The 22,623-nt window shown below is 35.9% G+C and overlaps 1 protein-coding gene and 1 long non-coding RNA gene across 2 annotated transcripts in view; both read left to right on the top strand.

Moving 5' to 3' along the window:
- The window catches only part of LOC135087195 (uncharacterized), a 212,684-nt gene that overhangs the window by 87,128 nt on the left and 102,933 nt on the right, over nt 1-22,623 (top strand). The window lies entirely within an intron of this gene.
- Nucleotides 3,674-4,812, top strand: LOC135086747 (uncharacterized). Its single transcript, XR_010260588.1, has 2 exons — nt 3,674-4,300; nt 4,637-4,812. It is a non-coding gene; the product is annotated as an uncharacterized LOC135086747 (long non-coding RNA).

Below are 22,623 nucleotides of genomic sequence, written 5' to 3'. Positions count from 1 at the left end.
GTGTGGAATTGACATGTTTCAAAATATAAAGATTTCTTACGTGTTATTAACTATTTACTGTTAGGCATGGACCTTTTTTATAGGTCCATGATTGTAGGTAGGTGTAAGTAATTTAAATAACTTGGCAAATAGAATAAGGGGCTACGCCCTTGTAAACCATATTTAGAAAATGTGTGAAGTTATTGACTTGAAAAAGCTAGATCTTATGCAGTTATGAACTACCTACAACACCATTGCCAAGTCAATTAAAAAAGAAGAAAAATGGCGGTCCATAACTATTCATCAAAGCCAAACATAGTATATTTTTAACGAACCAAAGGACCTAAACACAGAAAATAATGGAAAGAAGAACAAATAAGACTATAAAAGACTTACCCGTGGCGATGCAGACGGCCGTGGTGGAATCGTAGTTGAAGCGGGGCATCGTGAAACTGCAATTATACACATTTAATGAACTAAAGAACCACAAATTATGGCACTGAAGAACCTAAAATACACTTAAAACTTCGATCATTACACTTTAAAAAGTTTTAAACCATAAAAAGTTGTTTGTTTAACATTATTTCATTTGTTTTACAATGGCGTCCCCTTCAACAAAAATGATGCCTACACTAACGGAACGATGAAAAGAAACAATTAAGTTGATATATCATCGAAATTGATTTGTACAATAGTTTTTTATTATTTGACAAATCAATGGATTATAATTTTAATAATATTTACACATAACTTACCGCGATGAAACAAGATGCAAAACAGTTGCGACCGAGAGGGAGGCGGAAGTGAATGAGCGCGAAATGTCTCACTCAACTTTTTTTGGCCACAAAACTTATGACCATAGACAACTTTTGTTTAACCTATTGGTCACCAACCTATTTCGCCTGGAACAGTAAAAAAATATATTTCTGTTTTGAAAATAAAGATTTAGGGTTTTAGGCAATCGCAAAAATACGCATAAAATAACTAAAGCATTTTTATAAGTATTTTATCAAAGAAATATTGCACGGAAATGTTAAACGTTTTGTATTTTAAAAAAGACCATAGCGCTCTAATGGATATAGAACGCAACTCAGATTTTATTTAATCTGATTTGATTATGATGATTAATTATGATAGAAAAAGAATTATTAATAACAATCGGTTATTATGAATAATTTGGTAAAAGTGATTAAAGAAATCATTTACGTATGTATAAAATTAAATAAACTGCTTAGGCCCAAGGTCCACCCCCGCCGCATCTAAACCTATTTATTAAATTTTAAACAATTCGTTTAAATTTTAAACATTCCAATCTCATTATACTAATTTATGGATTACTAATGTTTGGCCAAAAAACGTTTCCCAAATTATTACATCGCAAACAACGTTTCGCAAATTTTCATTTGGCAAATTCTCATTTGGCAAAACAACTTATTGCAAACTTTTAATTCGCAAATGTCGTTTTTGGCATATTATTGTTTAGCAAATTATTGTTTGGTAAAGTATGTTTTGCCAAATGTTTCATTTGGCAAAAATATTTCACGATAAACTATTTACAAAATAATTTGATTGGTGCATAGAATGGAATACAAATTAGCTTGTGGTTATTATTTTGTTTAGTGGGTAGTAAATATAAAATTTGTTCTAAAATAATTTTCTTATTTCATTCTTTTTATCGAAATTTCAAATGATTCATTAACAATAGTGGTGATTTTAGCGCTCGGCGGCCGCTACCGCGGCACGCTTCGCTCGCCTTCGCGCATTAAGGGTCACTGTTCTAACCTAACCTAACCTACTATTTTCAGCAAAACCTACTTTTTGCAACCATACTACTTTCTGCAGTCTCTTTGTTTTACATAAAATTCTTGTGAAAACCATGATAATGTGCCTTATGCTTTGATTTGTGGGTAACGGTGGGTAAGTATTTGAGGTGTCAATTTGACCAAACAAATTATTTGGGACATAATATTTGACGAAATAAAACATTTGCTATATAAACATTTGCCAAGTAAAATTTTGCCAAATGACAATTTGACCAAATGAATTAGTTGCGAAAAGTACAGTTGCTAAAAGTTCATTTGGGAAATGAAACTTAGGCGATAAGTTGTTTGCGAAGTGAAATTTGGCGAAAAGTAATTTGGCCAAACGGAAGGATACCACTAATTTATCCCAACTAATATTATAAATGCGAAAGTAACTCTGTCTGTCTGTCTGTCTGTCTGTCTGTCTGTTACGCTTTCCCGCTTAAACCTCGCAACCGATTTTGATGAAATTTGGCATAGAGATAGTTTGAGTCCCGGGAAAGAACATAGGATAGTTTTTATCCCGGTTTTTGAAACAGGGACGCGCGCGATAAAGTTTTTCTGTGACAGACAAAATTCCACGCGGGCGAAGCCGCGGGCGGAAAGCTAGTATTAATATATTAAGATATCAAAACGTTCAAAATGTGTTGCTGTACACGCTGTACACGAGCCGGTGTTCTCTTTTAAGATATTTGTAAGTGATAAATTAATGTGATTACTTTCTTACTTTTACCTTGACTGTCGGTAATTATTATTAATAACTGGTAAGTAACATAATATACATAAATTAAAACGAACTGTCCCACCCATGACAGTGACAGGGGGGTGCCACCACCATCAATACCGAATCGCTGGTTCCGATTTTTGCCACGTTGGAAACTATATAGTTGAAATGATGGTGGCGCCCCCCTGTCAATGTGTTCGGTGACACGGTTCAGTTTAAATTAGTTCATCTATATGACTGTAAGTAATGAACAGCGTAGCCGCCGCCGGTCTTATTGATCCTTGAGGGGATAATGATATTAATTAATCAGTAAGACGTACTAAAGATCGAAATAGCGATTTATGGACATATTGATTTTTTTCTTTCATAATTTCTATTTGAAAAAAATACTTATCGAACGTAACTTACGTTATTCTGATGAATAAATGTCGTTAAAAGTTTTTCTCTAAAATCAATAGTTTGGCTGGAAAAAAACTTTTTCCATTTTCGTTGTATGGAATGAAACTTAAAGTGATCGATTTCGACTAAGCCTATGGCTTGTTGACTATAATCCTAAACTATCAGCGCGCGCCCAAAGTTGCCCGTTCAGAAGTTACAAGGTTCCAAAATATGAGTGTAATACTTGTTAAGTTGGTCTCGGGGTCGTGAAATAATGTTGAAGGCACAATTCAATCATCAACAAGTATATTGTCAATTTAACACAACGAAATGTACATAAAACTTTGCTTATATCAGTCAAAACAATATCCAAACATCGAAATATTGAGAGAGTAATAATCAAGCGTCGCGGCCATGGGCGGACTGGCAATAAGGTCGAATTTAGAAAAAACGCCGGCGACCGTTGGTGAGAGCGCGCCGGCAGAGCGCGCGAGCCCGTGAGTTACAAAATAAAGCCCGCCAAATTCGAATGCGAGCATTAACCACAGAGGTCGCGTTACATGAGTTAAATATTTGTCAGTAATTTAAGGTTAATTTAAATTGTTAACGTATGGAATCTTTATATTTTCGTTGAATCTTTAAAGATATTCCAAAAAAAGTCACTTTTACTAACTTTTTTTTCATTTTTCAGAACCACATAACTTGTGAACGGGCAACTTTAGGCCCTAAAAATATAGGCTTTAAAAATATCGCTATGTCCATAAATCGCAATTTCGATCCATAGTGTGACGTAACCTATCATTATGAATTTAAAAAATAGAAGTTGTGAAAAAAAAACGCTGTCCAAAATTTCGCTTTTCGATCGATCCATAATAGAAGTTTTTTTTTTAAAACATGATGATGACATTCACAACGTTAAAAAATTATTATTTTTATCTCATAAAGATAAAAGTAAATTATGCCTGCTCCACTTTTACCTACTTTCGAGAGACCTTAATTTTTCAGTCGTACAAAACAAAATTTGACAGAAGGGCGCTACACGGGTTAAAATTCACATTTTTGTCCTTTGACGTTTCAAAATCTTTTGATTAAATTTCCGAACGAAACATCCTATCACTCTCTAATCTATGGTCCCTACACCCCCCCCTCTTGCCAAACTGTCAAACAAAAGTTTGTTTTGATTTGGTTGGTGTTGTTTTGTTCGAATGAAATTAATAAGAATAGTTACTTACATACATATCTCAAAGAAATAATCTATAGCTGAAACAAGTGATCTTAAAAATAATAGTAACAGAAGCCTTGTACAATATTGCAACAATATCTGAGTTTTCAATGTGATACTGTTACGTTAAGTCTATGCATATTTTGCCTGTGTAAAATAAAGAGAATCACCATTCTCTTCTCATTGCAGCGTAAGGTAATGCTTGATGATAACTATGAAACGTTTGATAATTGATGGCACTATTAATTATTCAATAATATTTAAGAGGTCAAAGTTTTTGAGGATGAATGTTTTTTACTCTTGCACTCTAAAAGTATTGTACAGTTTTGATGAAATTGTTTAACTATAAGGCTGGGTTGCACCATCTTACTTTAACAAACATCAAAAATCTATCAAACTTCATTCAGAAAACACCAGTTATCGTTAAAGTAACGGTCAAAGTTAGGTAATGCAACTGAGCCTTAATGTTTACAACAAAATGTAAGCACAATATCTATCCATTTAATTAAAGTTATATATTTTACTTTTCAGATGTTAAAGTGATCAATAATGATGTACAACTTGTCCCGGAAAACCAATATTTAATGAAAATTAATAAAATCTTAACAAACCAAAGTAAACTGTTCATAATTCCAAAATATTTAATTGAACATAAATTGATTATTATCTTTAAATAAGCCTTCTTAATAAATGAGTGTTTTAAAATTCATTGGGTTTTAATTAATATTAAATATCTAATAAGTTGAGATAAAAATGATATAGGAATGTTATCAACTGAACTAAGTACCTAAATATACTATAATAAAGTATCAATCAATCATCAATGTTAATGGAGTTCAAGATAATAGTAATATTTTGATGGTAATGATACAGACGGAGACAAGGCTATTTTCATAAATAAAAATAGATGAAAACTTTTAAATACTATGTCACTTTTAAGAACTTATTCTACATAATAATAGGTTTGGAAGTTCTTTACAAGCTTAAACTTGTTTGTTTGGCTCTTGTGCATAAAATCTTACTTTTACAGGCATGGTATGCAGCTAAATGCATCAAATAAATTATTAAGTAAATACTTTTATCCTTCTTACTGTTAGAATTTTGCTGTGTGTAGGTTTTTCATATCCAGATTTATTCTTATTAGAGATGTTTTCTTTGTGTAATGAAGTACTACTAACTTAATTTAGTAGTAAGTAGGCAATACTTACCACATTTAGTTTCAACAAATGTCATAATAATACGAGTAAGTACTTTAGTAAGTCCTGTTCTTTATATTTTTAAAAATTATTTTGGGACTGGATGGCGCAATACAGGGTGGAATTTTATAATGCCACCTAGAGGGAAAGTACTTTTAATATTGTAGATAGAACCTTTTTCTCAAAGAAAACATTCCTTTATTTTTGAAAAGAAATAGAACTACATTCAAAGATTTACAAACATTTTCTTGCCACACCCAGAATCAAACCAACTGAAATCTATTAAAAATTACAACCTGTACTTTTATTGCATCAATTGTTAGGGTTAAGTATAAGGATGAAATCTCTTTAACAAACTTGATAAATCAAATGAAATGAAAACCATGAAATCTTAAATTATTTTATTTATGTACAGAATACATTGTATGGTATGGTAGACAATTTTCGAAAATCTTTCAATGCAGTTCTCTTTCTTTTCAAAAACAAAGAAATGTTTTCTTTCAGTAAAATTTTCTATCTTAGTATTATGAGTACTTACTGATATGTACCATCCTAGACTGCATCTCACTTAACACCAGGTGCGATTGCGGTCAAATACCTGCCTTGTCTAGCATAAAAAAAACTTTCCCTCTAGGTGGCATTACAAAATTCCACCCTGTATATCCAATAATATTTATTTATTTAATTAATAACTACAATTTATAACACACAAAAGTTAGTGAGATGGTTGAAAGAAATTTCGGTAAAGGGGGTAAAACGGGATCCACGCGTACGAAGTCGCGGGAGGCCGCTAGTTATTTCATAATGCGCGCTCGTTGCCTCGCACAAGTACCTATACAGGGTGGAAACGTTAAGTGATCTCACTCGATTATTTCTAAACTATACAAGATATCGAAAAACTGATTACTGAATCTGAAAGTGCTTCACAAGCTCTTTCAAACGGTACCAATAATAGGTTACAGAATAAACTGGATCTATCCGAAAATTCTATGTTTCCAGCTTTCTTTTTTATTATTTTCTATAATAATTTTGACGTTCATAAGTGCCACTTGTGGTCTAAACTGAATAAATACTTTTGATTTTGATTTTTGATACATTTAGTACAGAAACAGGCATGGCACTCATGTCTTGATAATATTATAGCAAGTAAAGCCTTAAACCAATGTTTTCAAAGAATCATTTTGAATAAGAATGCAATTTACGAGTTCATTTTAAGTGTTTATTATTTAATAAAAAAAATTAATACTTTCAATATTGTTTGGCTGGCATACATTTAGTATGGAGGCTGGAAACATTTAATTTTTTGATAGATCCAGTTAATTCTGTAACCTATTATTGGTACCGTTGGATAGAGCTAGTGAAGCACTTTCAGGATCAGTAACCAGCTTTTCGATATCTTGTATAGTTTAGAAATAATCGAATGAGATCACTTATCGTTTCCACCCTGTATAACCTATGTATGTACAAGTTACTGATTATTGCTTTAGAAATAATAAGAATTAAAATCTATAAAAATGTGTAGAATATAACTACCCACAAGGGCTGCTCCCATGTGGTGGGGCTTATCACTCTGCCAGATGGGTAGGATTATATGAGTTGAGAACGCGGGACATTACCAGGAGTATTGGCGTGTGCCTCAAACATTCGTCAGCGGTCCCTATTCGGTCTCACACAAGGAAAACGTCATTACGTTTTCGGCTTTCAGTGTGCGGCATGAATGTATTGTCCTGGTGGCCACTGTTCGAGGCCTATTAAAAGGGCAGGGGATGAAGAAGTCGATTGGTCATGTGGAAGACTACAGCCGGCAGAAAATGGTCGTTACCTACCTAAATGGGCTTTCTGGAGCGGTATTATGACCCGTAGCCCGTCAATGCTAGTGTCATCCGGTTGGCAAATGACCATGCTACCCAATGTCGCAGTCACTATGCCTAGACAGCCTCTACCACTCGCCACTGGTACCTCCGGAGTCGTCCTGTGAAACTACCCTTAGTGTAATTAAACGCACTGCCCTCTAATCTATAGATATAAACCAGTTAACCAAGTGCGTGTCGTGCCACGCGCAGTGTAGGGTTTCGTAGTTGCCCGTCGTTACCGCAATATATTTCTGAAGCAAGCAATTAGTACTTCATCTTAACACTTTTAATGGGGGGACGCCCTAAGTTACTCGAACAAAAATTGGCTTCAATAAAGTGCTAGGTACTTTAATATTTTGCAAACGGGAACCGTTTAAATAAAAAAATAGTCTTAGAAACCCCTAAGCCATTATAAAAGACCTATCCAACGATACCCCACAAATGGGGTAGAAGATGAAAAAAAAATCCCCACTTTATATAGGGAAGCTACCCTAAAAAATATTTTTAAAAATTTTGTTTTATTACTTTGTCGGCATGATTAGAATACATACCAATGGTAAATGGTAAAGTGGCAATACCTCCTAACTAACAATACTAAAATTTTTTAAGAAATCGATTTAATTTCCTGTGGACATTTTCCATTCGAAATTTTTCTCCTAACTGATATTTATTTATAGATAGAAATAAAACTTTGTGGAAATAGCTGCTATATGCGCAAGTAATATTCTTATAACACTGGGCTGCAGTCCTGTCTTAAATATTAAAATTAAATGTATGGAAAGAAAGAAACATTTATTGCCATGGACATCACAGAAGACAAAAGATGTAAATAATAGAAAAAAAAGTAAATAAGACATAGGTGACATAAAACATACAATGAAAGTGAAAGTAAACTGAGCAGTGCCACCCTGTCGCACAGCGATGTCCATCGCAACGGGACCCCACTCAGCATATGCCGTGGCCCCCGGTGAGGGAGGCCACGACGCTGGTTTTCAGTGTGGCGATTTTCGTTCTTTGAACTATCGTTCGGCCTTGGGTCTCGCCTTAGTAAGCTCCTGTATATAATTTGTATCGAGAATTTAGTTCGGTTACGAAAGCGATTGACAGCTTGGCGGCCATCTTGGATTTTCAAAATTTTGTATTTTTTCTTTGATCTGGACTACTTTCCGCACCGAACCCCATTTTTACTTTTTCTCTAAGTTTACCGAGTTCCGAACAGCAATGCCTTAAAAACCTCATGTCCAAAAATTGTGCAATCCCGTAACTCCAAGTGTTGCCAAGTCATCGAGATAAAAATGGTCAAATGTCATTTGTTTCACTTATTTGCACACGTTTCAGTAAAAAAAATCATCACCGGAAATCATTATTTCCATTTCTTTCATAAAATATAAGGACCAAATCTCCAACAATATGGCAACATTGCAAAAATTTCTTTACCCAAGCGATACCTCTTGACAAGACACATGAACGCCTCATACAACCCAATTTTCGCGAATATTGCCAACTACCCTAATAATGCATTTTAAAAATCAGAAAAATGAAACTTTTTACCAGTTGGCCGCTTGCTCCGCCGCCATCTTGATTTGCCATGATTTTTTATTTTTCTAATAATTAGGGTCATTTAACTGACCAAACACCATTTTTAGATTTTTTCTGCCATATCTCCATCTGTCCGTTCCTTAACTATAAAGATACCTACCCATGTCGCAATAAATACTCTTTCTCATAGCTTCCAGTGTTGCCAGGTGATCGAGAAGAAAATGGTCAAATAACCTTTTTAGGATTACTTTGCACGAGTTCACGTTCAAATTTTTGACCGGAACTCATTATTTGCATTTTTTAAATTTTTTTTGACCAAATCTCCCAAAATATGGCAACACTGGTGAAACTTCTTTACCCAAGCGACACCTCTTGACAAAACACACATACAATTCGACTTTCCCAGATGTTACCAACTACCTGAAAAAAGCATTGGAAAAATAAAAAATCTGAAACTTTTTACAAAATGGCCGCGCACTCGTTCGCCATTTTGATTTTCTGATATTTCGGATTTTTCCTATAATGTGGGTCGTATAACCGACTAAACCCCATTTTCAGACTTTTTCTGCCATAACTCCTTCTGTCCGTCCTTAACTTTAAAGACACCCATGTCGCAAAAAATACTTTTCCCCATAACTTCCAGTGTTGCCAGGTGATCGAGATGAAAATGGTCAAATGTCATTTGCACGACCCCTTTGCAGGAGGCGTCATCCAAATTTTTGACCGGAAGTCGTTATTTCTACCAGTTTTTTGGACCAAATCTCTCAAAGTATGGCAACACTGGAGAAATTTTGTCACCCAAGCGACACCTCTTGACAAGACACACAACCGCCTCATACAACTCGGCTTTCCAAAATGTTGCCAACTACTCGAAAAATTAATTCCTAAATTTCGAAATTTTCAACTTTTTACAAAATGGCCGCCCGCTCAGCCGCCATCTTGATTTTTTTACATTGCGGATTTTTCCCATAATTAAGATCGTATATCCGACAAAACCTCATTTTTAGTTTTTTTCTGCCACAACTCCTTCTGTCTGTCCTTAACTTTAAAGTCAGACATGTCGCGAAAATTTGTTTTCCCCGTAACTTTCAGTGTTGCCAGACTTTTTTGATAAAAATAGTGAAATGTCATTCGGGTCCCCAATCGTCACCAAACTGCATACCTACTTTTTGGAATTTCTAGAAATTTCCATTTTCTACTATCCGAGGCCGTGATGGAAAAATTTCTACCAAAATGGCAGTTTTTTCCGATTCTTAGCAATACTCGAGGCACAGACCAACAATCGCTCGGAACATTGTACCCTACTCCGGTGTCGCCATCTACCGGAAAATTGGTGTGAAACTTTATGGAATTTCATAATCGCAACAAAATGGCCGACGGCTCAGCCGCCATCTTGTTTTTTGATAATCTGTGAATGTGGCTCTTAAGAAGACTATACATGTCACAAATATTCAAAAGAAATTTTCAAAAAACCTTGCGCAACTCAGAATGACAACTCCCTAAACACACCCCTGAAATCTAATTTTCAATCCAAGATGGCGGCGCGGCCATTTTGTTTTTCCGTTTTTTTCTCACATTTTCGAACACCAAATGACAACTTCAACCGGCCCCCAAAAAATAAAAAAATCAGGACAAAAAATGAAAAAGTTGGTGTGTCAAAACGGGCCGCCATTTTGTTTTTTAGTCCAAAAAATCTGATAAGCTGCGTGTTGAAAAATCTAGTTCGAAACAAGTGCTGTTACTCGTACCCTCCTCCTCTCTAAACCCCCCAAAAATGGCCATGATCAGTGAGTCAGTCATTGAGTGGTAATCGTGCTAAGCATACAATTTGTATGGAGAGATTAGTTCAATTACGAAAACGGCTGAAAATATGGCGGCCATCTACGATTTTTAAAATTTTGCATTTTTCCCTTAATCTGGACCATTTTCCGCGCCGAACCCCATTTTTACTTTTTTTCTATCCTCACCCAGTCCCGAGGAGCAACGCCCTTAAAAACACCCATGTCACAAAATTTTGTGTTCCCGTAATTCCCAGTGTTGCCAGGTGATCGAGATGAAAATGGTCAAATGTCATTAGTTTGATCTATTTGCAGGAGGCGTCATCCAAATTTTTGACCGAAAGTCGTTATTTCAATTTTTTTCATTTTTGGATCAAATCTCTCAAAGTATGGCAACACTGGAAATTGTTGTTTTTCTAAACGACACTCCTTAACAAACTACGAAATCGCCCCAAACAACTCGACTTTAGCAAATGTTGCCAACTGCCCGAAAAATGCATTTGAAAAATCAGAAAACTAAAACATTTTACAAAATGGCCGCCCGCTCAGCCGCCATCTTGATTTTCTGACATTTCGGATTTTTCCCATAATCTGGGTCGTATAACCGACTAAACTCCATTTTTAGTTTTTTCCTGCCAAATCTCCTTCTGTCCGTCCTCGCCTTTTTCTACGTTAGCTAAGCCCCCCTGCATACAATTTGTATGGAGAATTTAGTCCCTTTAGGAAAACGGGTGAACGCTTGGCGGCCATCTTGGATTTCCAAAATTTTGCATTTTTGCCTTAATCTGTACCATTTTCCGCGCCGAACCCCATTTTTACTTTTTTTCTAACTTTACCCAATCCCGAATTCATTTGTTTCTACAATTCCTTATTCCTCCGTTGTCCCAAAACTTTGAGTTCCCCTAACTCCCAGTGTTGCCAGGTGATCGAGTTGAAAATGGTCAAATGTCATTAGTTTGACCTATTTGCAGGAGGCGTCATCCAAATTTTTGACCGGAAGTCGTTATTTCCATTTTTTACATTTTTTGACCAAATCTCTCAAAGTATGGCAACACTGGAAATTTTCGTTTTTCCAAGCGATACTCCTTGACAAACTACGTAATCGCCCCATACAACTCGACTTTCCCAAATGTTGCCAACTGCCCGAAAAATGCATTTGAAAAATCAGAAATCTGAAACTTTTTACAAAATGGCCGGTCACTCGGTCGCCATCTTGATTTTCTGACATTTCGGATTTTTCCCATAGTCTGGATCGTATAACCGACCAAACCACATTTTTGGATTTTTTCTGCCATATCTCCTTCTGTCCGTCCTTAACTTTAAAGACACCCATGTCGAAAAAAATACTTTTCCCCGTAACTCCCAGTGTTGCCAGGTGATCGAGATGAAAATGGTCAAATGTCATTTGCAAGACCCTTTTGCAGGAGGCGTCATCCAAATTTTTGACCGGAAGTCGTTAGTTCTACTTTCGACATTTTTGGACCAAATCTCCTAAGGTATGGCAACACTGGAGAAATTTCTTCACCCAAGCGAAACCTCTTGACAGGACACACAACCGCCTCATACAACTCGACTTTCCAAAATGTTGCCATGTACTCGAAAAATGAATTCCAAAAATTCGAAATTTTCAACTTTTTACAAAATGGCCGCCCACGCCGCCGCCATCTTGATTTTCTGACATTTCGGATTTTTCCCATAATCTGGGTCGTATATCCGACCAAACGTCATTTTTATTTTTTTTCTGCCATAATTCTTTCTGTCTGTCACTAACTTCAAAGACACCCATGTCGCAAAAAAAACTTTTCCCCATAACTTTCAGTGTTGCCAGACTTTTTTCATAAAAATGGTGAAATGTCATTCGGGTCCCCAAATGTCACCAAACTGCATACCAAGTTTTTGGAATTTCTGGAAATTTCCATTTTCTACTATCCGGGGCCGTGGTGGAAAATTTTCTTCCAAAATGGTAGTTTTTTCCGATTTATGGCAACACTCGAATAACAGACCAACAATCGCCCGGAACATTGTATCCCACTCTGGTGTCGCCATCTACCGGAAAATTGCTACCAAAGTTTGGGGAATTTTTTGATCGCAACAAAATGGCCGACGGCTCAGCCGCCATCTTGTTTTTTGATAATCTGTGAATGGGGCTCTTAAGAAGACTATACATGTCACAAATATTCAAAAGAAATTTTCAAAAACAATTGCGCATCTCGGAATGACACCTCCCTAAAAACACCTCGAAATCGCATTTTCAATCCAAGATGGCGGCGCGGCCATTTTGTTTTTCTAATTTTTTCTCACATTTTTTAGCACACCTTGGCAACCCCAACAAACCACCAAAAAAGAAAAAATTCAGGACCAAAGACAGAAAAGTTGGTGTCTCAAAAAAAGCCGCCATTTTGTTTTTTGGTTCAAAAAATCTAAAAAACCTGGGTGTCAAAAAATCTAGTAAAAAACAAACACTAACAATTTTACCCCTCACCCCTCTAAATACCCCAAAAACACCCCTGATCAGTCAGTCAGTGAGTCAGTGGTAATCGAGCTTTATATATTATAGATAGACTAGCTTTGGTCGCCCGCTACGCGGGCTACAAAAGCTAGATCTGCGATGCTGGCCGCTCCGGGCTTCGCCCTACGCGGCGCTCGGCCTGCGGCCTCGCATTCGGAGCTCGGCCTTCGGCCTCGCAAAAATTACAGGGGGTGTTTATTGTCTGTCACTGTGCTCTTGTGCTTTTTTGACGCAACACGAGTTTAACTGTGGTAACTCTCGGGATTTGAACCATCGCTCGGCCTTCGGCCTCGCCTTTCTGTCTGTCACTGGGCTCTAGTCCTTTTTTGACGCATTAAAATTAACCTATGGCGACTCTCGGGCTTGTAACTATCGCTCGGCCTTCGGCCTCGCCTTTTTCTACGTTAGCTTAGCCCCCCTGCATACAATTTGTATGGAGAATTTAGTCCCTTTAGGAAAACGGGTGAACGCTTGGCGGCCATCTTGGATTTCCAAAATTTTGCATTTTTGCCTTAATCTGGACCATTTTCCGCGCCGAACCCCATTTTTACTTTTTGTCTAACTTCACCCAATCCCGAATTCATTTGTTTCTACAATTCCTTATTCCTCCGTTGTCCCAAAACTTTGAGTTCCCCTAACTCCCAGTGTTGCCAGGTGATCGAGATAAAAATATTCAAATGTCATTAGTTTAACCTATTTGCAGGAGGCGTCATCCAAATTTCTGACCGGAAGTCGTTATTTCCATTTTTTACATTTTTGGACCAAATCTCCCAAAGCATGGCAACACTGGAAATTTTTGGTTTCCCAAACGATACTCCTTGACAAACTACGTAATCGCCCCATACAACTCGACTTTCCCAAATGTTGCCAACTGCCCGAAAAATGCATTTGAAAAATCAGAAATCTGAAACTTTTTACAAAATGGCCGGTCACTCGGTCGCCATCTTGATTTTCTGACATTTCGGATTTTTCCCATAGTCTGGATCGTATAACCGACCAAACCACATTTTTGGATTTTTTCTGCCATATCTCCTTCTGTCCGTCCTTAACTTTAAAGACACCCATGTCGAAAAAAATACTTTTCCCCGTAACTCCCAGTGTTGCCAGGTGATCGAGATGAAAATGGTCAAATGTCATTTGCAAGACCCTTTTGCAGGAGGCGTCATCCAAATTTTTGACCGGAAGTCGTTAGTTCTACTTTCGACATTTTTGGACCAAATCTCCTAAGGTATGGCAACACTGGAGAAATTTCTTCACCCAAGCGAAACCTCTTGACAGGACACACAACCGCCTCATACAACTCGACTTTCCAAAATGTTGCCATGTACTCGAAAAATGAATTCCAAAAATTCGAAATTTTCAACTTTTTACAAAATGGCCGCCCACGCCGCCGCCATCTTGATTTTCTGACATTTCGGATTTTTCCCATAATCTGGGTCGTATATCCGACCAAACGTCATTTTTATTTTTTTTCTGCCATAATTCTTTCTGTCTGTCACTAACTTCAAAGACACCCATGTCGCAAAAAAAACTTTTCCCCATAACTTTCAGTGTTGCCAGACTTTTTTCATAAAAATGGTGAAATGTCATTCGGGTCCCCAAATGTCACCAAACTGCATACCAAGTTTTTGGAATTTCTGGAAATTTCCATTTTCTACTATCCGGGGCCGTGGTGGAAAATTTTCTTCCAAAATGGTAGTTTTTTCCGATTTATGGCAACACTCGAATAACAGACCAACAATCGCCCGGAACATTGTATCCCACTCTGGTGTCGCCATCTACCGGAAAATTGCTACCAAAGTTTGGGGAATTTTTTGATCGCAACAAAATGGCCGACGGCTCAGCCGCCATCTTGTTTTTTGATAATCTGTGAATGGGGCTCTGAAGCAGACTATATATGTCACAAATACTCAAAAGAATTTTTCAAAAACAATTGCGCATCAAAAAGTTACAGCTCCCCAAAAACACCCCTGAAAACGCGTTTTCAATCCAAGATGGCGGCGCGGCCATTTTGTTTTTCCAATTTTTTCTCTAAATTTTTAACACATCTTGGCAACCCCAACAAATCACCAAAGAAGAAAAAATTCAGGACCAAAGACAAAAAAGTTGGTGTCTCAAAAAAGGCCGCCATTTTGTTTTTTGGTTCAAAAAATCTAAAAAACCTGCGTGTTGAAAAATCTAGTTTGAGATAAACACCTACAATTTTACCCCTCTCCCCTCTAAATACCCCAAAAATACCCCTGATCAGTGAGTGAGTGAGTCAGTGAGTGGTAATCGAGCTTTATATAGTATAGATAGACTAGCTTTGGTCGCCCGCTACGCGGGCTACAAAAGCTAGATCTGCGATGCTGGCCGCTCCGGGCTTCGCCCTACGCGGCGCTCGGCCTGCGGCCTCGCATTCGGAGCTCGGCCTTCGGCCTCGCAAAAATTACAGGGGGGCGTTGTCGTTTGTCACGGTGCTCTTGTGCTTTTTTGACGCAACACAAGTAAATCTATGACGACTGTCGGGATTTGAACCATCGCTCGGACTTCGGCCTCGCCTTACTGCTGTCACTGGGCTCTAGTCCTTTTTTGACGCATTAAAAATAAATCTATGGCGACTCACAGGCTTTAAACTATCGCTCGGCCTTCGGCCTCGCCTTTATTTTCGGTTATATGGCTTATCCTTAGAATTTGGCACAAAAATCTATTTCGTTTTAAGCAATAATATTAAAATTAAAATAAATTCATTTATTTTTGCAAATAGGCTTTAAAAAAGCGCTTTTACACGTCCCAATATTAACCCTACCACTGCTTCGGGACATTATGCATAGAAGGCAATAAATTATGAAAGATTTCAGTTGTCGTACATATTTCTTGATTCAATTAGCTTATCTACCTTAGTTGTTTGTTGGCTATGTTTACAAAAGTAGGTACCTATGAGATTATCCTAACAAATTACAAATTCTTTTATAATAATCAAATATAATGTAAAATCTTATGCATTCATAATAATAAAAGTAATAGCTAGTGTACTTGTTTATTAATTTTATTGTCATTAAGAATGAATGTAGTCTATCATGATAATGTGCTGAAATTACAGAATGCTTTAGGAATAATACCGACAGGAGGCGCATCGTAGCGCTATCACCATTGATTACTATTTAACAATGCGCCACCTATCGATTTTATTTCCAAGCATTCTCTAGTTACCGTTGTTAATGGAGTGCTATGTTACATGAAAGTTTGAGTGCAGTTTAGTTTAGTCATATTATTAAAATTTAATCATCTTATGTTGTACCTAAATGAAAGCTGTTTAGGAAACAGATATCAAAGATATTAAGCCTGTGTGCGAGATAGTTAAGTCTGTGTTAGATATTTAAATCTGTGTGCGAGATAATTAAGCCTGTGTGTGAGATATTTAAGCCTGTGTGTTATTATAACTCAACCTACATTGTGCTTATTAATTAATTAATGAAGAAAAACAAAAAATTAGTTTAAATAGTATATTTATAATGATTAAACAATTATTCTACAATTTTGAAAGCATACATTTGACTGTAATATTACTATGTTTCTGTAAAGGAGCTATCTACTTTCGTAATTGATCTATCATTTAGTACATTAAATAAAAAGACATAAGCTTATAAGTGAAAAAAGTGCTACATGTAGCTTCAGTGCTGACAGAGTCGGATTTAAAAATCTAAGTTACCTAGAATGACAGTGGATCAAGCTGCGATTTTAATATAAGCGAAAAATATTAAATTCCAATGATAGTGAAATTCGAGTAATTTTACTTAACTAAGACATGTTTAATTCCAAAATATTATGTAATCATAATTTCAAGTGCAATATTTATTTATAATATGAATGCAAATTGACATTGGCTAAATAATTATGTTACATTTTCCTATATAAATGAAAATATAAAAAAGAATCTGGATCAGTGTGCTTACCATGAGTTTACGTTAGGTGTGCTCGCTAGCGACTGCGTAAAAGAATGACATTTAATTGTATGACATATTGTGCAGCGCCCCTAGCGGCTACTTTCAAGAAACAAAATCTTCATAGAGATTTTTGACGTACTCGCGAGCACACCTAACGTAAACTCATGGTAGGTACACTGAGGTGGAATTGTGTAAAGCAATCGTAATCATTTGACAGTTCATAACGTACGATAAAATCAGTTAAAGCGTTTGACAGAATTATCGTACGTTATGTTACGTACGTAACTGTCAAATGATAACGATTGCTTTACACAATTCCACCTCAGTTTAAAAAAAAACTTATGGGCTGATATCTCAATCGTCGTAGAACTTTGAAGAATAGTATGAGATATGTCAAAATGTTTATTCTTCAGCAGATATTCAACGATTAAAAAATCAGTCCCAAGTCACCTACATATCCGAGTAGCTGGCATTTTATGTTCACTAAATTAATATTAGAAAATGAAAAATAAAGAAGAAAAAACAAAAGGGCCATGATGAGGTTCAGCATAAGCTGCTACAAGTCTTGGGTTATGGTATTATTACTAATCAGTAAACAATATTAATTTGAATAAAAGTGCATAACTACTATGTTTTAATCTGTAAATATCTCTAATTGTTATTTTCTTGCTTCCTTTGTAGAACGTCAAGCATCTTCAAATCAGTGTTCATCGATAGTTGACTGCTGTCGTCAATCCAATACCGGAACTTCAACTGAGATTTCAAGTCCAATGTCGATAATTCCATGATACTGATGAACCTGGAAATAAAAAGACAGTTGTAATTATTTCGTTTTAATGATTTCATTCTCTTATATTTTATTCGCAAAAAAGGACTATAGGTAATTAAGAAATGACAACATAGAGGTGAGCGGATGCGTGGTAGTATTATCACATAACACCTAATTATTAGTTAAAGTGACATCTAAATAAAATGCGGCAGGCATTTATTGTGTGACATTTGTGTTTAAAATAAGATTTCAAATTATGCATAGAATTCATTTTATGAGAGTAATATTGAACATGTCTCGGAAATGGATTTGCAATAATATACAATAGGGATGATGACTGGGTAATGAAATCAAAATTATATTTAGTCCGTCAGACAGATAATTAGAAAATATTAGACTCATATTTTTTTTCTATAATCGAATAATTACAGCATTAAATTGAGTTGAAATGTCGCGTGTCATCATTTTTGAGTAAAAGTTCTACTCAAGCGTGACGTATAGCGCCATTTCAACTCGATGTAGCACTGTTATTATCAACCGACTTCAAAAAAAAGGAGGAGGTTCTCAATTCGACCCGTATGTTTTTTTTTTTTTTTTTTTCTATGTTTGTTACGCGATAACTCCGCCAATTATGAACCGATTTGAACAAATCTTTTTTCGGCGTATAGGTAATACCTCAAGGGTGGTCCCATTTAAATTTAATACTAGAAAAAACAACCCCCAAGGGTGGAAAATTGGGGATGAACTTTTTTATACGCAATATCTCCGCCGATTATAAATCAATTTGAACGATTATTTTTTTGTTAAATAGGTATTATCAAAAGGGTGGTTTCATGCGAATTTGAAGAAAATATTTCACCCCCAAGGGTGAAAAATTGGGGATGAACTTTTTTATACGCAATATTTTTAATTTTTAGTTTTTTTTTTGTGTTCACGCATTTGAAGTCGGTTTTATTTTTTTAAAAAGTTAATTTAATTATAAAAGAACATAAAAATTATGAGTCTAATATTTTCTAATTATCTGTCTGACGGACAAATAATTGAAATTTTGTCATCTAGCCTATTACTTATCTCATATTTCTTGGTCGTTTAGCGTAATAATGTTAGGTACACTTACTTGTCGTGTCGTGAACTACTATTTGCGTCTTGCGTTTATGTTTTGCTTTCTTTTCTTTCTTTATTCTTAGCCTTCTTGCTTCGTAGAGTAATATTTTACGCATTGAGACAGTAATTTCTTCTTGGCGATATCACTCCTCCTTCCTTGTGAGATGTGATCAATTCTATTCTATTCATGGCATTTTACCTGTTGATTAAATTTTGTTAAAAGTATTTTTTATAAAAAAAATGCCTTTAAACAAAGGTAGTAGGCGCGCGTGAACACCTGCCAGTAGAGAGGTTATATGACCTAACGACAGTTGGTGAAAAGAAAAAAGAACACTGGCTGAGTACTCCAAAGATATGTCCAAGCTTAATGTTTATGGTATCTCAACACTTATTATTGATTATTGCGATTGAGTTGTAAAATTTTTTTACTTACATAATCAGAAAAAGGTCGTGTGGTGCATTGTCAGGCTCCGGTTCAGTTCAGTATGAAGTAGCGAAACGTAGGTAGCTAAGTATTATATTACATTTTAATTTTTCTTATTTCTTCTAGTCTATACCTGAAATAGATGGCATATTAATATTATTAACAGTGAAATGTAATAAGACAATTATAATTGTATAATTTATATAAATATAAATCTGAAGATTGAAGTTGCGTTTACCTTAATTAGTAGTTAGTTCTTTTTATGCTTATGAATTCTTCAAATTTGCATTATTTTGTCAGGGCTGCGTTATTAATGCTTCATCTTGAGGAACTTGACTTGCGAGTACATGTGGTGAGCACCATCGTAGCAATTTTAACTTTTGCATCATTCAAGTTTCTCTTTTGGCTTCTATACCTGAAATAATTAATATAAAATATGTAGTACAGATTAAAATACTAATCCCAACTATCCCAACTAATATTATAAATGCGAAAGTAACTCTGTCTGTCTGTCTGTCTGTTACGCTTTCCCGCTTAAACCTCGCAACCGATTTTGATGAAATTTGGCATAGAGATAGTTTGAGTCCCGGGAAAGAACATAGGATAGTTTTTATCCCGGTTTTTGAAACAGGGACGCGCGCGATAAAGTTTTTCTGTGACAGACAAAATTCCACGCGGGCGAAGCCGCGGGCGGAAAGCTAGTACATATTATAAATGCGAAAATTTGGATGTCTGTTACTTTTTCACGCAAAAACTACTGAACGGATTTTGACGAAACTTTACAGTATTATTGTTTATAACCCAGAATAACACATAGGCTATTATTAGAAGCCGTGGGCAAAAGCTAGTCTTTTTATAAATTAAATAATAATTTTATTAATATTTTTAATACTTACTCTTAGTATCTTTTGAGTGTACGAGTGACAGTCATCTTGATGTCTAATTGAGTATCTTATCCAGATAAGATATAAACAGTGATATTACTAATAAATCGTTTGTCATCTGTAATATAAAACATATTAAAATTAGATTTATATTTGGCTATGCATTGTTAGAGTTTACATCGATGTATAATTAGAGACACATCAAAGCATTGCACGGCTCATCTGTGTTTTGTGTGAATGAGATGTTTCCACATTTATAAACAAGTTAGCTGCCACACACTGCCAGCCTGGTTAGTCCATCTGCAAGCTCTATAACATGACATACAATGTTAGTAAAAGACAGCCATAAATATTAGTTAAAGCCAGAGCCTCGTCAGTAAGACAGCAGGGAGCACCGCAGCGGAGCGTCTCATTCTCGCGGTGAGCCACGCCGCTGCCGCCAACAGCCGGCTGTTGGCGCGAGCAGGTGAGGTTGGCACATGGGATAGTACCATAACATTAATTTGATCTTATAATTAATTAAAGGCAAGCCAATGGTTAGTAAGATTAGTTTTGTTATGCACTCTCCCTTCTACTCCCCATCTACCTACATGAAATGTATAACATTAAAAACTGATTTTAATCATTCGCGTCCCACCCATTATAACTAAACGTCAAGCAGTGAGTACATAATGTAACTCATTCATAAATATCGCGTCAAGACATACCTAGACACATAGAAAGACACGGGTCTTTCTATTTTAAATAAAAACCATTTCATGTAGTTAGATCGCCCTACTGGGCGAATTCGATCTTTTAGCTACAATTAGTTAGCAAATAAATAATATGAATATGAATGAATTCTAAGCCCAAGCAGCGCAAGCATTTTAAAGCAGCAAGCAATTGCAAAGCAGCTACTGAAATGAATCCAAAATTTGATAGATTTGCCCGGGTAAGCCGATATTGTATATGATGAGTGTTTACGTGTGCAGTAATGTAAGAGAAGATGGGAAAGCAAAGTGAAATGGAATATGAAAAATATCACTCCATTACTGTAAGAGTGGTATATCGGAATATAACGTAATCACTTTGGAATCACCATGACATTAGCGCCTGATTCGGAACAGGAGCCTCCTCAGCCAACCAAACGAAGGAAGAGAGAATGATACCGCTGACTGAGCGAACTGATTGACAGGGGAAGACTGTTAGGACGACACCCCCAGCCTGCAGGGGACGTCACTGATCCACGTGGGTGACACAGGCAGACGCCTCAGAGAGAGTGACGCCATCGAAGCGAAGAGTGTGAAGGCGACAGCCAACACAGCACGAGCATAAAGTTGAAGAGGTCGAGCGGAGGGAAGATGCAGGGTTAACGAATCAGGGCAGAGAAAATAACCGGTCGATAATGTCCCGGGTGTCAATCAAACACCTCAGCGTCGACGGAATATCAGGGTGTCCAGGTACAAGTACGAGTATGTCAATATAACAAACAACACGTGGTTCAGAAAGCAATGAGCAATGGATGTGTTCAAATGAAGTTGGTTAATGCCGTCATAAGCGAAACTGAACGAAATTGTTCTCACCAGCATAATAAGGATCGTCGTATAATTGTCATTTTGTAAAATTAATAATGTAACTGTCGCCTTTTTTCGCATTTCTTAAATAAACATTGCAAATACATCATAGGTCTCACTAAAAAACAGGTACTTTTAAAGGTATATAAAGTGCTATAAACGGTTACAAAAACAAAGTTAAAATTTATTTATTTGTAATTTTAAATAGTACTTAAATATTAATTAACAAGAATAAACATTCTAAAAAATAGCAAGTTACACTTAAAACATAACGTTACTTATTTAATTAGTTATTTATTTCAAGAATACTCAAATTTTAACAACCATTAGGTAATTTTCATAAAATGTTTAGTAAAAAAACTTTTAGTTATTGTTAATTTTATGAAATTGATCAAGTAGCAATTCCTGGCAAAGAAAGAAAATGTCACGTCCATTATGAAAACCCTCTCAACAATAAAATTACCTCATGCATGATAGCAACAACAAACTTGTAAATAAAAGGAGTAACTTTAATATTAAGAATGTGAAAGAATAATGGTAATAAAATAACAATACCATAAGAAAATTCTAAACTGAAAATATAGTAAACATTAGGTGCAAAAGAAGTGAAAGCCCAAATAAAAACAAACGGTGTAGTCGACATCCAATGCTCACTTGTCTTCAGCAAGACAAGCGATAGGATGTTTTAACACCTACGACCTACAGTGCTCGAGATCCGTCGCACATCTATCTCATCAACGAGAGAAGAAGGAGGAAAATATTGAACAGAGTAGTTGAAACTGATAAATGATTAATTTTAACTTCAAAGACAAGAGGTAATTAGGATAATATTTAGCGAGGGAACAGACAGCAGTTCTCAAAATGGGACCCATTTTTATCACAATTTCATTGTTAGGTTAAAATGGACGAACATAAAATATGTACCTACGTAGGACATTAAAAACAGTGCACCCAAAACAAAATTCTTATTGTTTAAATAAATG

The sequence above is a fragment of the Ostrinia nubilalis genome, chromosome Z, assembly GCF_963855985.1.
Source record: "Ostrinia nubilalis chromosome Z, ilOstNubi1.1, whole genome shotgun sequence".
NCBI classification, from domain to species: domain Eukaryota; kingdom Metazoa; phylum Arthropoda; class Insecta; order Lepidoptera; family Crambidae; genus Ostrinia; species Ostrinia nubilalis.
This window is presented reverse-complemented; position numbering and strand designations above follow the sequence as displayed.